The sequence below is a fragment of the Monodelphis domestica genome, chromosome 1, assembly GCF_027887165.1.
Source record: "Monodelphis domestica isolate mMonDom1 chromosome 1, mMonDom1.pri, whole genome shotgun sequence".
NCBI lineage: Eukaryota > Metazoa > Chordata > Mammalia > Didelphimorphia > Didelphidae > Monodelphis > Monodelphis domestica.
In genome coordinates, this window is record NC_077227.1 from 601,307,128 (window position 1) to 601,324,621 (window position 17,494).

At 46.0% G+C, this 17,494-nt stretch overlaps 1 protein-coding gene across 1 annotated transcript in view; it reads right to left on the reverse strand.

The window, feature by feature from the left end:
- BUB1 (BUB1 mitotic checkpoint serine/threonine kinase) overlaps positions 1 to 5,849 on the reverse strand; it is a 107,622-nt gene extending 101,773 nt beyond the window's left edge. Inside the window, exon 1 of the mRNA XM_056813763.1 lies at positions 5,831 to 5,849. The gene's annotated coding sequence lies outside the window, so the exon portion shown is untranslated. The remainder of the gene's footprint in view (positions 1 to 5,830) is intronic.
- Positions 5,850 to 17,494: the final 11,645 nt, after the last annotated feature.

Here is a 17,494-nt window from a genome sequence, read left to right on the forward strand (position 1 = left end):
TGGCTGACGGACTCTGGGGAATTTGAATAGAATTCAGTTGAAGCTTATAGATTTCTAAACCAAGCTAGAGAATCCTTTATTGAGGCCATGAAGTGGCGCCAATTCAAAGAGATCTAACACCTGGCCAAAATTCGAGAGAATTAAACAGGAAGTTAGGGAAACACCTGCAACTTTCCTTGATAGGTTAATTGAGGTGGAGAACACCACCACACCACCTTGGACAATCTCAAGGAATAAGACATTGCACACATTAGGAGGCAGTTTGTAAAGAATAGTTGCAGTGTTGTGAGAAATTACTTTAGGACCAATTGCCCTACCTGGAAGAGTATGGGGTTGGAAGAATTAAGGAGGAATGCTTGTTATATTTTTCCATGCAGAGAAAGAAGAGCATGTGGAGGAAAGGAATGATTTAATTGAGGACCTTAGAAAGCAACTGCAAGAAGCCAATAAAAAACTAAGGGAAAGAGAAATTAAGGAAGTGAAGGCTGTGGCAGCACTTAGATCATACAAACCTAGGAATGATTATACACCCAGGCAGCAGAGACCCAACCCACCCCATTGTTTCCTATGCAACTGGCCAGGACACTTTATGTGTGACTGTCGTTTCAGGGGGTAATTCTCCAACCAGGCAAATGGGGGCAATAGATTCCATAATGGCAATGGATGGAGATAGAATGCATATGGTTACAATAATGCAAATAACAGATACCCACTATACCAGAGGCAGGAACAATCAAATTGCTGCTCACAGTTGCTGCCAAGGATCACAGCATGTTCCTGACCTGTATACCGTGCAAGATTACATTTGGAATGGTGCAAGACCAAAATTCTCCCAGGTAGCAGGGGAAGGTTGCCAGAAACCAGAGCAACAGCAGAAAGGGGCAGGTTCCTTATGAAGGTTTATCCAGAAAAGCGCAGACAAAGAAATATAAAGGCAACAAGAATTGGCAAATGGGCAAAGTGATAAGAACAATAAGACACAAAATAACAATATTGTAATTAATACTGAGGGTATAGAAGAACAACTAAATGTAACAACAGCAGCAGTAACAACAGTAGCTAGTATGAGTAATGCAGTAATAGTAAACAGTGAGGAAGAAAGCAAAGATTTAAATGTAATAGTAACAAGTGTGAGCAATGAAACAGAAGTATCTGAAGGAAGCGCAGTAGAAGATCCTGGCAGTACAAAGAAGTGAAAGCAAATGCAAAAATGGGATTTCAGGACCAGGGGGTAGAGATAAAGTTCCCAGATGCAGCCGTGTTGGAACCTCTCATAGAAACATTCTCACCACACCAAATAGCATGGAGATACACATATCAGTGAAAGTGGGGGAACAGATCTATGATTTGTTAGTTGATACCTGGGCTAGTAAATCAGTGTTCCAAACACCTCCTGAAGATTTCAGGGTAAAAGGGTTAATGGAAGTAGTTGGAGTTACAGGAAGACCACAGAGAACAGCAAAATTACAGCCTAAAATGGTATCTTTGGGTCCTCTTTCTTTGGATCACGTATTCCTTCTCATGCCTTCCTGTCCCAAGAACTTACTGGGCAGAGACTTGCTATGTAAACTGAGAGCAATGATCCAATGCACACCCTCTGGAGATATATCACTACATCTTCCAGAGGAATCTTTTAAAGTTTTTCCAATGCTTTTCTTAGATTCAGTGGAGGCAGAGGGGAACACAGGTTTACAAATTACCAGAAGACATCCCTAAAGGTCTTTGGGCTATATCTTCTACAGACATAGATTTATTGAAATCAGCAACACCAGTCAGGATGAAAACCAAGGGTGGACCACCTCCTTGCATACCACAATACACACTTAGCAAAGATACAGTGGAGGGAATCAAGCCAATGATAGAATCTCTGATATAACAAGGAATAATAGTACCATGCTACTCTGAATACAATACTCCAATACTCCCAATAAAAAAGCCCAAATTAGATGATTCTGGAAAATCAGTCTACCAATTCATTCAAGATTTAAGAGCAGTAAATGACCATATTATAAAAAGTCATCCTGTAGTACCACGCTCAGCAATGATCATTTCCTCAATCCTGAGTCATGCTAGATATTTCACTGTAATGGAGTTATGTTCAGCTTTCTTTTCAATCCAAATTCATGAGGATTTACAAGAAGATATTTGCTTTTACCTGGGAAGGGTCACAATGGACCTGATGTCATCTTCCACAAGGATTCTCCAAAAGTCCTTCTGTTGTCTCCAAAATCCTTAATAAAGACCTTAAAACAACCAAATTTAGGAAGAGCAAGCTAGTGCATTTCATGGATGACATTTTGCTAGTGTCCCTGAATGCCAAAGTTTGTCTGAGAGACAGCAAAATTCTTTTGTGCGAATTGTATAAGTGTGGACATAAGATTCCCAAAGCAAAGCTACAGTGGTGCTTGCCAAAGGTTGAGTATTTAGGGTTCATACTATCGGGGGTTCTAGAAGTATTACCCAGAAAAGAATTATAGATATCCAGAAACCGAGTGCACTGAAAATAAAACAGCGAATCAGAGCAATTCTTGGGACAACAGGATTCTGCCATCAATGGATCCCTGGGTACAGTGAGATAACTAAGTGTCTTACTGACTTAACAAGAAACTCAGAACCTGAACCTTTAAAAGCTCAATCCAGAACATCTGCAAGCTCTTGCAAAGCTAAAAGAATCTATTCTGTCAGCCCCAGCACTTGGGATCCCAGACTATTCAAAATCATTTCAACTTTTTGTAAATGAGTACAGAGAGATTGCATCTGGGATTCTAACAAAGACCCTATGACAGAATTACTGTCCTATAGGCTATTACAGTTGCCAACTAGATCCAATAACCACAGAGATAGTCCTCTGTCTCAGAGGCATAGCAGCAGCAGCAGCACTGTTAGTCCAGAAATCAGCTGATTTAGTTCTGGAGTACTCTTTGACAGTTTATTGTGCTCACCAAATTGAGTTACTTATGAGGAAATTTCATACCCAGTCATTTACTGAACAGAGAATTTCCCAGTATGAAATAATTCTTTTGGGTAATGAGAGCATAGAGCAAAAGATGTGTAGGGTATTGAATCTACCAATGCTACTACCAGACTTACCAACTAGTGGGGAGCCATTGCATGACTGTGAAGAAGTAGTGAAACTAGTTGAACAACCAAGGCAGGACTTGAGAGACACTCCTTTTGAGAATCCTGACCTCATTCTTTTTACCAATGGTTCTTCTTATATGTATAATGGTACCTAGTCCACGGGAGCTGCAATAATCACAGAATTTGAGACTCTGTGGTATTCCTCACTACCCCAAAACACAACTCCTCAAGGGACTGAGCAGATTGCATAGTATTGTTTCTAAAATGGAAAGTAAAGGTAAAAAATAAAAGAAGTTATGGAGCTTATTTCTTCCAAGGTATGATGCCTTATAAAGGCACCACTCAGCCTAGGCCAGCCTCTGGTTCTTCCCAGACTACCTGGCAATGGAATATGGCCAGAATTATAACTACCAGTGACAATCTGGGGGCTCTGGGAAGATTACATGAGTATTGTAGGGGGTCTTGCCCAGTGGAAAAGTGAAATTTTTGAATTTTACATAACAAGTTAGAGAGATGGGCCACTGCTTAGAAGGAGACCTTGTTTTAAGGCATTAGAAGCTGGAAGAAGAAAAGAATAGAGGAAAGGTAGGAGAGGATCAGATGAAGATAGAAGCAGGAAATGAAGCTGGAAGTAGGAGGAACCAGGGACAGGAGGCAACAAAAAAACCATTATAGAAGATAGAATACAGGAGCTAATCAAGGCTGACAGGCAAAATGTGTAGTTTGGCTAGGAACTGTGTTGATTTTAAGAGGTATTGCTTTGTTGAGAGCTTATTAGCTGGAGAAAAGGAAAGGATTTGCTTATGTTTCTCTTTACAGTTTCTCTCTGGCTTGAAATGAAGAAATACTGGTTTCTTATCTTATTTTGTTGTGAGAGGAGACTTGGTTTTGCTGAGACCTGATGAGACAGAAGACTCTCCAGCTATTCGAAAAGCTGGCTGCAGAAAGGATGCATAGCCCTATTTCTTCTATCTGTAGTTTGATAGGGAAAAACTTCACAGAGACTCAGGGCAGATATGAAAGAGATTGACAGTTTTCTGGTTTAAGGGAACTCTTTGTCACAGAAGAAGCATAAGATTTTCTCAGAATCCTGCAATCGGGGCTCTGTGCTAAAGGAGTTTGTCATTGCTTCAACAACTTGTAGTAGAGAAGTAGCACTGCTGAAAAATAGACTTATAAGGACCAGAACATGAGCAAGTAGTAGAGAAATTTGTTTTGTCATGCAGGTATAGACCATTTTCTAAAGACATTCAGGACATAGAATTCTGCAGTTGTAAATTATGAGTTGCAGTTGGCACATGGATTTCTCTATTTCCTGACAGTTATCTGTAACTGTGTGCCCATTCTCCCCTCACCACTGTTGTAGCTGTGTGGTTGTGGCCATGGTAACTATCTCCCGGAAATGCTACCCCAACCTGCCAAAGGATATTTGTTGAGTTTAGGAGAACCCCTGGGGTGATAGTATGTAAGTTAGTCTGTGTGAGCTAGTGAACTAACCCCCAAAGAAACTCCCTCCCTGTCTGGGCAGAGAGCTGGGCCCTCTGTCCCAGACTAGGGCCCTAATGGTGAGCTAGATGAAGTAGTAAATTGTTAAAAGGATAAAAGGTAGACTCCCTAGAAGATGTTATTTAAGACTGGTCAAGATGGATTGACCATTTGTCCTCAGGGAAGAAGAAACCCCTTCTTCCTGACAGAGAGATGATGGCTGCTCTGTCCCTGTACTCTCCATCCCTGTAGAATAGGGAGGAGGTAAAGGGGTAAGCAGAGGTCTGAGCCAGGAGAGAGACACTGCAGGAATGAGGATTGACTTTTGGTCAGGACTTTGCTTAACCTGACCTTTCCCGAATGTCCCTTTCTGGCCAAACTCTCTAGAGGGAGAGCAATAACAGACATCCCAAGATTTGCTCTCCCTCCCTAAGAAACCCTTCACCCTTCAAGCCCCTTTCACCCTCCTAAATATCATCTGACTGTGTTTGGTTATTGACTCAAAGGTGGTTTAATAAACAAATATCAAGAAAAGGGTTGGGAGAGAGGAAACAGGATTGCTCTAGTCTAAAGCACAGAGTGGTATAGGGTTCTTTTTGGCCTAAGCCAAAAGGCCCTGGCCTGGAAGCTTTCTTTGACTTCTTCCTTTCCCTATGCTGCTAACCTAAGCTAGTAATGACAGATTACAAAAGTCTTTAGATGTAGCTAGAACAGTGTAATAATGAAGATATTTAAGAGTTACTGGGGATAAATAAGGGTTGGTAACTGGGAATGGAGGAGGTGAAAGGACAGAGAGACTGGAGAGCTGGAGAGGTAAAATGGAGGAATACCTTCTGTGGCTGAGAGGCAGTTTTTTAAAAATTCCCTCACACTCAACCCACAAGAGAGGTACCCCTGGGTAAGGTTAGGTTAAGGATGAGTGACTTCTGGGAAATAGTGGAGTTTACTCCTCAGGACTTGGCTAGTAATTGAACCCCAGAAGTCCCCCCTCATCTGGCAGGCAGACTCACTCTTGGCTTTCCTTGTTTAGCCTAGGCTAATGACTAAACTTAGCCACCAGCCTCTCTTTCTTTGTTCTCCCTTCAATACGAATCTGACTGTAATTTTTCTGTTTCTCAAGTAGTTTAATCATTTTAGTAAAATAAGAAAGGGGAGAGATTTGAGGGAAGAGGAGACCTTATTAGGTTTCTAGTTTTCTTCAGCTGAGCCAAGATAGGTCAGCTTCAACTTATCTATCTTCTTAGTTAATCAGTGTCTCTCCTACCTTAACAAGCAGCAAGTGTCCTTCTTGGGAAGGTCAAGGGATGGAAAGGATCTTCAGGGTGACCTCCTGATGTTAAGGGATCAGCCCCTTATCAGCACCTATTGTTTGTTCTTCCTCTAATGGATACTCTCAAACATATAGGAAACTTTTTTTTTCTTCTGAGCATAGGAAATGGAGGCAAGACTTTTCCACAGGTTGAGCTCCAGGTCTTTGCTCCTCACTCAACCTAGTCCAGAGGGCAAAGACTCTTTCTTTTTAGCAGTTTCTCCCACAATCTGCTTCTCTCACTCCAACTGTCACTCCCCCTCATGATCACATTCCAACTGCTGTCTTCTCCACCTCAGTGGGCAGAAATGCAAGAGCTTGATTCAGTTTTCCTTTCCACAACAGAGAGAGAAGTTTCTTTCTTCAGGCCTGGCTCAGCCTGCCTTTCCAGGCAAAACCCCTCAGGAGACTAAAAGTTCAGCCAGTCCATTTAATGCTTTGCTGTCCATGAGTAACAGGTACAATCCACAAGCCTTGTGATCAAAGGAAAAGGCTGGGAAATCCTCAGGGATTGTTGGGATTAAATCCTGAGGAGGCAATAGGAGCTCCTATAGTTCAGAGTCCAGGAATGAACTCCTCTCCTGAGACAGTTTTTTCCCAGAAGTCTCTGCTCTCCAACCTTCCAATTGTCCTTTGTTGTCACTCATGCCTCTCTTCAACATTCCATCCCCTCTATGTGCAAAATCTCACTTACAGTGTTTCCTAATGGCAGCCCAGGAAGAATGAGAATCTGTAGAGATTTGGAATTTGGAGATATACCTGGGCTTCACACATAAGCCACCTTTTATTCTTTTTCATTTTTATTTTTTTAAGTCCTTATATTCTTAGAATTGATACTAAGTATTGATTCTAAGACAGAAGAGCTATAAGGACTAGGCAATTGAGGTTAAGTGACTTATCCACGTTCACACAGCTAGGAGGCTAGCTTCTGCATCTGGGCTTGGCTCTATCCATTGATCTTCTGTTCTTTTATGATCTCTTCCCTTTACTTCTACCTAGAGGCTCTCCGACATGCTCCACCATGGGTGTTATTTACTACAATTTATTCAGCCTTAGGAATGCCTAGTCAGAGTCCAATCTTCTGTTGCCTTGGTAATGTGCAAATTATCTTGATTTATGTTTGAGTTGCCCTACTATGTGGGGGATGAAGATGCAGAAGACTGACTTTGCTTACCCGGGCCCCAGAGAGATTTAGAGAAAATGTCTTTGAAAGCTTTATCTAAACAGCCTGGCTGAGGTAACCAAAGAAACTAGCTCTCTTAGTCCTAGGATATTCAATTGGATTTGGGTCCCACCAGCCAGTGGCTCATTCCATACCAGCTCTCATGGTTTCTAGGTACTTATATGTCACAAAAACATATCTGGTCCCATATTCACTAGTGTTGTTAGCTTAAGCTATTTTGGAACTTTACTATTATCATTTAACCTTAAAGGGGTACTTGGTGTTGCTTCTGTATATTTTTTGTATGCTAAGCCTAGGAACCTGATTACCACATGCTTGTTTATTATGCTCAAGAATATTTTTGTACCCGCAAAATATGTACTAGTCTTTGTTTCCCCTTGCTTCTGGTGTTAGGGTCTGGGTTGTTGCTCACCACTACAGAAGACCAATAGACAATGCAATCAGGCAAAGGGTCGTTTATTAGTCTGGTACGTACAGGGGACTCAGTACAGAGTTCCAACTGTATCCTGTGAATATAGAGGTTTATATACCTACTACCCACCAGCATGTATGGCCCCCAATTGTTGGAACCTTGACATGCTTATGTTTTCCTGCCGGGGGTCTGCTTGGCCCCTAAGTTATTATCTGGTACATACTGCTGCTGGGACCTTGACATGTTTATGTTTTCCACTGGGGGTCTGCTTATGGATGTTCTGAACTTCCGTGGCCAGGCAGTTTCCTGCTCCCTCATTCCCCACTTCTTTTTCTCTTAAGGGGCAGAGGGAAGGTCCGCCTTTTGAGACAGCTTGTAGCCCTCAGCCCGGGGCTCGATGGTGGCTAGGGGTTGATACTATTGTCAGAGGGCCAACACCTGGATGGCATCCAGGAGGTCTTTCATGAACCGAACAAGGTGGTTGAAAACACAGGGGCCAAATGTTAAGAGTAGGATTAAGATTATAAGGGGCCCTATAAGGGATGTGACTAGGGTAGTGAGCCAGGGAGAAGAGTTAAAAAGGTGGGCGTACCAGGGGCTAGCAGTTTCTCTCTCCTTCCACTGGGCTTCCAGACCTTCTCGTAGCTTGCTCAGGGAGTCCCTGATAATCCCCGAATGGTTAACATAGAAGCAGCATTCTTCACCCAAGGCAGCACAGAGGCCCCCTTTCTTAAGGAAGAGGAGGTCCAAGGCTCGTTGATTTTGAAGGGCAACCTCACCTAAGGAGGCATGGGACTTCTCAAGGAAGTTAATAGAGGATTCTAGCCTAGCTATATCCTCATCAACTGCCTTGCAGAGGTGGTGGTACCCCTGAGCCTGCGTGGCGAGGGCGGCGATGCCCACCCCTGCCCCTGTCACTGCTAAGAGGGTGGCTATGATGACTGCAATAGTAACAGGTTCTCGCCTCCATTGCCTAGATGATATGTGGTCCCATGTTTGAAGGAGGTCCTGCTCAGCATAATAGGTCACCAGAGGGACTATTGTCGCGAGAATGCAGAATTTGAAGTGGTCATTGAGAGAGGTGGGAGAGACGCAAGGCTGAAGACCAGAGCGAGAACACAGCCATTGTGCCCCTTGAGGGGGGATAAGATATTTCCCTCTCAGAAGGTGGACTGTAGCCAATCAGAGGCGGGGATCTGGGTGGCTGGAATTGCCTGCCACACAGGTGCCATTCCCAATGACTGAGGAGAAGGTCAGGCCAGGGGCCGAGTCCCCAGGGGCCGAGTCACCACATTGGCACTCGGATGGGCTTACCTTTTGAGAGGTGGTATAGGAGGCATTCAGGCTGAAGGCCTCATAACAGAGTGGTGATCTGACTAGGCAAAGCCAACATCGTTAAGTGAGGTTTGGGGAGGAATGGTTGAGGGCCTAGAAGAAGGTTCATAGTAGGGAAAAAAGGGAGTTGTCATGTATGGGATGGTGGTGAGGGGGAACTTGGGCAGTGGGGGTGGAGAACAGGGGCTGCGAATTGGTGGTCCCTTGTGGGGAGGGAAAAATGGTGGTCTCCCATGGGGAGGGAAGACTTGTAAAAGGAGGGAGATTGGGGGGCCTGACTGAACTGGGGTTAAGTACAAGATTGGGTCCTACAGTGTAATATTTATTGGGAAAGGAAATGGAGGATTGGAAAAATGAGGGATAATGGGAGGTTTGTTTGGGGGTATGGAGGAGTTGAGGGGAGAGAGGGAATATTGCTTGGTGAAGCAAAGGAAAGAGATGTCCCTTGCTGAGAGGAAGCAGCAGGGGTCCAATAAGGACTGTTTGTCCTGGAATTGCTGAAATGAAGTTCAGCTCCCTCTATACCCAGAAAAGATAGTCCACTTATCTGACTGCGAATTCAGATAATATAAAGTTTAATAACCAGTTGGGATTGGAGTTTTTTCCTTAGCTATAAAGTTGAGGCCAGGCCCCACAGGCTGACGGAGGGTTTCTCCCACTCCTGTCTACTCTATATCAGTCCTGCTTTGTCTAAGTCAGAATCTTAGCAGTAGACAGAAAGCAAACAAGAACAGTTCTAACCTTCAGAAGCCTGTGTCTTTGGGCTGAACTAAGAAGAGCATGCCACTCCAGACTGGGCTGAACAAGCTCCTCTCTCCTCCAACACTGGGAAGGAAGTCCAAACCCGGCAGAAAGGAAGTGCTAGTCACAAGACCCAACTGCCACTCCCGGCAGGAAGGAAGTGCTAGTCACAAGATCCAACTGCCACTCCCAGTTGCCCCTTCCCCCACCAACTGTCAGTCTAGTTTCCTTTCCACAACAGGTATGGGCGGGGGTAAGGTGGGCTTGTTCCGAAGCGTGAACAGACCTCCCAATTGTGGCCCGTCATCATGGGATCTGAACCACTGGATTCCCCAGGTCCTACCCAGTATCCAAGATTGGTTGGTGACTTGGAGGGGCTCCAGGACGAGCTGGTTGCATTTGATTTTTGGGTACGGGTCACGGAGGTGGCAGTGATGAGCACAGTCATGGGGACCCCATTTCACTGTCAACCAGGAGTCAGGGTTCGATGGGGTCCATGGGTTGCAGCCGTGCCAAGTATTCCCTCCAGTGACTATAGTCTCTCACCCCCACTTGGCACAATAGTATTGGTTTGACTGGTTGCAGTAAGGTTTCCCAGGGTTAGAAGCAGGACAAAGGTAAAATACTCCCATGTTCCTACAGATGGATTCAGGGGTTTTACCAGGGGGGCCACGTATGTCCTTAGGTCCCCATATAAGGTCACAAGTCTTGGTCTGGAGGCTAGGAGTCTCTGAGGTTACAACTGTGGCAGGCACTGTGGAGTGCTCGAAGCTGATGAGGGACCATTTCCATGGCTGGTGGAAGGACCCTGCCTGTATAATGGAGAGAAAACAAGCAAGAGAAAAGGAGGGCAAGGGGAGGGTCATGCTGTTCAGTGAAGTTTAAGCTTCAGAGGAGTGTTGGGATGAGAAGTAACTGTCCAGACTTCAGTAGCCTTTGGCAGGTCTGCTACTCTCACATGGGAGTGGTGGATCCAAGGGCCGATTCCGTCGACCTTAAGAGCTGAAGGGGTAACAAAGAGGGTCACATAGGGTCCCTTCCACCATGGCTGAAGGTTTGTCTTGCGGTGTTGCTTGACCCAAACCCAATCCCCAGGTTTAAAAGGATGAGGGTTATGGGGAAGAGGTTGGAACTGTGTCTGGAGCCTCGGCCAGAGGTCAGATTGGATCTGAGAAAGGGAGAGAACAAAGTCCTGCAATGAGGGACTACTAAGGGTCACAGTTGGGAAAGCGGAGAGAACGGGGAGGGGGGGAGGTAGGGGGGATTGAACCATAAAGGATCTCATAAGGGGTAAGGGAGAGGGGACCAGGGGTATTGCGGGCCTTAAAAAGGGCTAAGGGAAGGAGTGTCACCCAGTCCTGGCCAGTATCCAAAGAGAGTTTAGTAAGAATCTCTTTTAGGGTCCGATTCATTCTCTCTACCTGCCCCAAACTCTGGGAGTTATATTCACAGTGTTATTTCCATTTGACCCTGAGACTCCCTGCCAGTGCCTGTAGAGTCTTGGCCACAAACTCAGGACCATTGTCTGAGTCTAGGGAGGAGGGCATTCCAAACCGGGGAATTATTTCTTCCAGTAAGATTTTAGCAACTGCATGGGCAGTTTCTGTTTTTGTTGCAAAAGCCTCGGGCTACCCCGTGAAGGTGTCTACAAGAACTAGGAGGTACCAGAATACAAATTTTCCAGGCTGCACTTCAGTCAAATCAAGTTCCCAATGTTCACAGGGCTGGGTGCCTCGGAGGCAGGTCCCGGGGTGCGAGTTTGGGTTTGCTGGCCGGGTCAGCTGGCAGGCAGTACATTTGTTGACCAACTCTGTCAGGAAGGCCCGGGAGCCTTGAAAGGGAATCTGTCCCTTCCTGAGTAGTTCATGAAGTTTTTTAGCACCCATGTGTGTGAGATGGTGGAGGTGGGTGGTCAAGAGTTGGCCAGCGACACTAGATAAGAGCAAGTTGCCAGCAGGATCCTGGAAGAAAGATCCAACAGGCCGTCCTTCCTTCCCTTTTCTCCATTTGTGGTCACCGTCCGAATATTGTGGAGGGTCTGGTGGGGAGTTTGGGATGGGAGATGAGGGGCCATGTGGCTCTAGGTCAGTCGGGATGGGCAACACTAGAGTACAGGCTTGGTCCCACATTGCAGGTGCTTTAGCAGCCTCGTCTACCCAGTGGTGGTGAGAGATGAGCCACTTTGGTGTCCAGAGGTGTGGACAACAGCAACTGCACGGGGCTCCCATACTGCTGCGAAGAGATCCTGGATGTCCTCGAGGTGGGCCACCGGCTTCCCAGTTGAAGTGACAAACCCCCTTTCCTGGTATATTAGTGCATGCACATGCAGGGTTGCAAATCGACTATCTGTATATATGGTGACTCATTTGACCTTTGCTGCCTGCAAGGCTTCTGCCATAGCAATCAGTTCAGCTTTCTGTGCTGATGTCCCCTCGGGGAGGGAGGCATCCCAAATGACCTGGCCAGTATGATCTACTACCACGGCTCCGGCTCTCCTACCTTGCGAGGACATGAAATTGCTTCCATCAGTGAAGAAGAGGAGGTCCGGATTGGCTAGAGGAACATCCTTAAGGTCAGGCCGTGCAGATATCGATTCCACAAGGATCTCTTGGCAGGAATGCGTCCCAGTGTTGTCATTCCCGGTGGGGAGAAGTGTGGCGGGGTTAAGGGTGGACACTACCCGGAAGGACAGCCGAGCCTCATTCAGAAGGAGAGATTGGTAGTGGGTCAGTCGAGCATGGGACAGCCAGTGCACCGGAGGCTGTCGGAGGACGCTCTCAATGGCGTGTGTGAACCTTAAAAATTCTCAGACCCTATTTCATAGGGTTAATATTGTAAACCTTGAAGAAATTCCCAGACCCTACTTCATGGGGTTGGGTTAAGATCATTCCCCACTGGGACCATTCCCCATTTGGTCAGTGAAGGTACTTGATCAGGAATGTGAAATTTTTGAATTTTACATAACAAGTTAGAGAGATGGGCCACTCTCTCTCTTTCTTTGATTACTCATTGTATTGTTAATTAAAATCTCTATAAAACCCAATTGACTTGGGTATTTGAATAATTGGGAATATTTCCCTGGCGACCACCTTATATTTGATTTTAAAACCCAAGACACTATAGTGAAACATATTTCTGCGGTCAAATTTACTCACCCTCTCTTATATCTATCACAATTTATATCTTCCACTATTTTAATCACTACAGTTTAAGACCTCAACCATTTTAAATCTCACAAGCTCAGACCTTAGGAATAGAGTCCACCCATGGCCGCACATGGGGGGGGGGGAATGTCCAAAGGGGCTGGGTCAGAATATAGAAGGTGTTAATCCTGAAGGGCTAGAGTCAGGATCGTGAGGGGGATCCCTGAGCCATCTGTAAGGGACATGGTCCCCTGGGAAAAATGAACATAGGCCCCGATCTTGTGGAGGAGGTCTTGACCGATAAGGGGAGCAGGGCTCTCAGGGATAATGAGGAAGGAATGGGAAACTTGGCAGGTTCCCAGATTGACAGTCTGTGCTGTGGTCCAGGGGTACCGGTTGGTCCCTGTCACCCCTTGGACCAAGGAGGTTCTGGAGCTGGTTTTCCCCAGAGGTGACAGGAGGACTGAGTGTTTGGCTCCTGTGTCCACAAGCATAGGAAGGGGTTTCCCCTCAATGTAAGCCGTTATCCAGGACTCAGAGGGGGCCTGAGACCTGTCCCCCTTAGTCATCCTCAGCAAGGGCGATAACATTCCTGTTGGGCCATCCCCAGTCAGTGTTGGGGGGGCCGTTCCACCATCTTGGGGGGCCCTGCTGGCCTTGCCTCATTCTGCCTTGTATTCTCTGGGGGCAGTGACACTGCCAGTGGCCAATTTTACCACAAAGGAAACAGGGGCCCCAGGGGCGTTGATCAGACGGCTGCCCAACAGGGGGAGGGTGCTGGGTCAAGGCTGCCATGAGGACCCGGGTTGCCTGTTGTTGGGTATGAATCAATTGCTTCCTAGCCTTCTCTTCCCTAGACTGGAGGTCCTGTAAACACTTGAATTCTCATTCTTCGGCCTCCTTCTGTTTCTGCTCCTGTCTAGCAATGTCCTCCTGCCTTAGTCGGTCAACCTGTTCCTCAGGGGTTTCACGGGAGTTAAAAACTATCTCTATCACTTTAAGTAATTCAGTTAGTGATTGGGCTATAAATGTATCAGCTCTCTGGAGCTTCCTGCGAATATCAGGGGCTGACTGGTTGACAAAAACAAGAAGAACAGCTGTCTGGCTATTGGGCGCTGTTGGGTTCACCAGGGAATAGATGCAGAAGGCTTCCTGCAGCCACTCAAGAAACATGGCAGGGGTCTCTTTGGGGCCCTACCTAACAGAGTCAATTTTAGCCAAATTAGTGGGTTTGTGGGCCTCTCCCCAAAGCCCAGCAAGGAGAGTCTGGTGGTAGGATCGAAGACGCTCCCTACCTTGATCAGTGGCGAAGTTCCAGTCAGGCCGCTTGGTGGGGAACACCGTGGCAAGGCGTGCAGGGTTGGTGGTGGGTCTCCCATCATCCCCAAGAACCAACTTTTTGCTTTCAGTGATGATCCGATTGCACTCCTCACTGCTGGCAGAGCAATTGCTGACCATCATCCCAAGTGGGGATATGGGTGAGAAAAACGGACTCGACCAGGTCTATCAGCTTCTGGGGCTGCTCAGAGAAAGGGGGATTTTGATGTTCCCAGTTGTAGAGGTCAGATGAAGTGAAAGGCCAGTACTGGAAAATGAGGGGATCCCCTTCCACCATGGGCCCGACAGTGAGGACCGGTAAAATGATGGTAGAGGAGGGGGCTTCCCCAAATCAGGGTGCAGCGGCTGCATTAAGGAAACCAGGCCTTGGGTGTGCTGATCTGGGGGAGGGCTGGGTAAGTCAGCTCCGCCTACTGCTGCTGCTTCATTCCCATCAAGGGGAAGAGGAGGATATAGCTGATGGTTGTAGGGAGGGGGTGGTAAAGGAGGGTCAGGGGGCGGTTCCTCGGGTGGAGGGAGGACAGGGGGCGGAGGGAGGGACTCTGATTTAGGCTTCTCAGGGGAGTCCCTGGGCTTAGTTCTATTGTCTAATGAAGCCGTGAGGATGTGGACAGCTCCTGTGTAAGGTTTCAACCAGGGTGGGGGGTTTAAAGCTAAGTCTTGCCAGGTCAGGATGTAGGGGACCTGGTCCCGGTGTGGAGGAAGACCCACCCCTGGATGGCAGAGATGACACTGTTCTGCCAAGTACCTCCTCAGGGCCACCCGCACCCAAAGGAGGGCCATTCTATGTTACAGAAAGTCTGCAACTTTCCTTTATGAACTGTCAGGCTTAGGTTTGCTGCTCTTGATTTAAAGTCAGCATAATGTTGGAGGACCAGATCCAGGGGGGTGGACTGACCTTGACCCATATTGGGTCCAAAGGTTAAGGAGAAGATGAGGAGATAAATCAGAGAGAGTAAGATGAGGAGGGGAGTGATACCAGAGAGTTTGAAGAATCCTGATACTTGCAACTGCTTGTCAGAGGCCGGCTGCCCGGTCCCTCCCTTGTGGCCAAAAAACCCCAGTGTGTCTATAAGAATCACCAAGGGCTATAAGAGCCACCTAGGGCAATGAAAAAATCACCTAGAGATCGTGGGGCATCCCCCAGTCCCTCTTAGGGGTGCAATATCTTCCCAAGGGGAACTCAAACCCCCTTCCCAACCTGACGGAGACTCAAACTCCCAAAAGTTCCAAACGTGACAGAGACTTGAACTCTGCCTCGGGAGACTCAAACTCCTGAAAGTTCCAAAGTCGGTAAGTATCCTGGACCATAATCCTTCCCCCACCCTCATGCAGATTTCAAGCGCTTCCCATGGTTCCCGACTGGCTTCCTCGTGGATGATAAGAACTGAGAACCTGCAGGGTCCACTCTCAGAAACAGGTAGGAGATTTGGACAGATGCCGTGGGGCAAACCCCTCACCCCAAAATGGGATGGGCCTTGGAACTTAGCGTAGGATGTCCTCGTATGATCCGTGAGGCACGGAATCTACCATCCACTAAGCCGTATGCTCAGCGAAAGTACTCCTCTCCCCCATACACTTGCAATCACTACACACACACACACACTCACACTCCACTTGACTTACTTGAAGGTCGGGTCCAAGGCAGTGCCTTTGGCCCTTCTGTCAAGGGGTTCTGAGGTGGGGATGAGGAGGATGAGCCCCCAAATGTTAGGGTCCAGGTTGTCACCCACCACCATGGAAGACCAATAGACAATGCAATCAGGCAAAGGGTCGTTTATTAGTCTGGTTTATACCAGGGGACTCAGTACAGAGTTCCAACTATATCCCGTGAATACAGAGGTTTATATACCTACTACCCACCAGCATGTATGGCCCCCAAGTCCTTATCTGGTACATGCTGCTGCTGGGACCTTGACATGTTTATGTTTTCCACAGGGGGTTTGCTTATGGATGTTCTGAATTTCCATGGCCAGGCAGTTTCCTGCTCAGGCTTCCCTCACTGGGAATCTATCAACCTCTTTCCCTTGCCCACCTTTCCTGGGAACTCTCCATTCATACTATGCCCAGATCCCTCCCAGAATTTGGTCCTTCTAGCTCCTTTTCCTACCTCCCCTTTAATAGAATTATATATGTAGCCACTGGCGAACTAAACTTTGACCTCCTTGGTAATAGGCTAATTAGAGCCACATATGCATGTATATCCTTGCTTAATAAAAACTGTTTCTAATTTTACAGAAAGTATATCTCTGGGTTTTCTTTCTGTTGTGGCAAAGTGGAATTGAAGTGTCTAGGAGGCTGTTGTTTATCATGGTGCCCCAGGGTGTTTGCTCCTCCATGGGTGAAGAGAGAGAGTTCTACATTGCCTCATTTACAGTCACTATCCAATTACAACTGCATATTAATGTCTTGGTTTATTCTTTGTTAATCCTGAATGTTTTCTTTTCTTTTCTTTTTACTTTTCATTAGATCCTTAACATTTGTTTTAATATTTTAATGTCAATTCTAAGAAGACTGGTACAGGATAGATTTGCCCATGGTCTCATTTCATCCCAAAGTTGAGCCTGAATTAACAGTATGCTGGTGCCAGCTATACCCCTAACAGGGAGCATTTCTATACAGATGGAACACACAAAAAAAGCTTTTATGTAAAATCATTGATCTTCATTTTCATACCACTTGCTTTTTTAAAAAAGGTTATATAATAGGGGGCAGCTGGGTGGTTCAGTGGATTGAGAGCCAGGCCCAGAAATGGGAGGTCCTGGGTTCAAATCTGACCTCAGACACTTCCTAGCAGTGTGAATTTGGGCAAGTCACTTAACCCCCATTGCCTAGCCCTTACCACTCTTCTGCCTTAGAACCAATATAAGTATTGATTCTAAGACGGAAGGTAAGGGTTTAAAAAAAAATAAAAAGGATATAATAAATTCCACATGTTAATTTCAAAAATATGTTGCTTGTTGTGTGTGTTCCTCAACTTCTTTCTCTTGTGTATTGAAAGAAAAAGTTTCAATTGCTTTCCCTCTCACTATTGCTAATTTCTTCATCTCCCTCCAATTTCCCTCACCAATGAAAAACCAAGGGAAAAAAAAAATCCCTTGTAACAACTATAGTCAAGTAAAATGAATTCACATGTGGCCCTTCCCCTAAGTGCATATCTCATTCTACAACTTACTGGTCAGAAGATGGACAATGCTTTATTAAGTCTTCTAGAGACTTGATTGGTCATTGGGTTGATCAGACTTGTTAAGTTTTTCAAAGTTGTTTGTCTTTACAGTGATGTCTTTTTTATAACTTGTTCTCCTGACTCTTCTACTTCACTTTGTTTTCTGATGTTACTATTAGCACATTGAAATAGTCTTTTCTTATCATTTCTTATGATCCAATAATATTTCATTACATTCGCATACCATAATTGGTTCAGCCTTTGTTGGATACTCTCTTTAGACTGTGATTCTTTTCCTTTT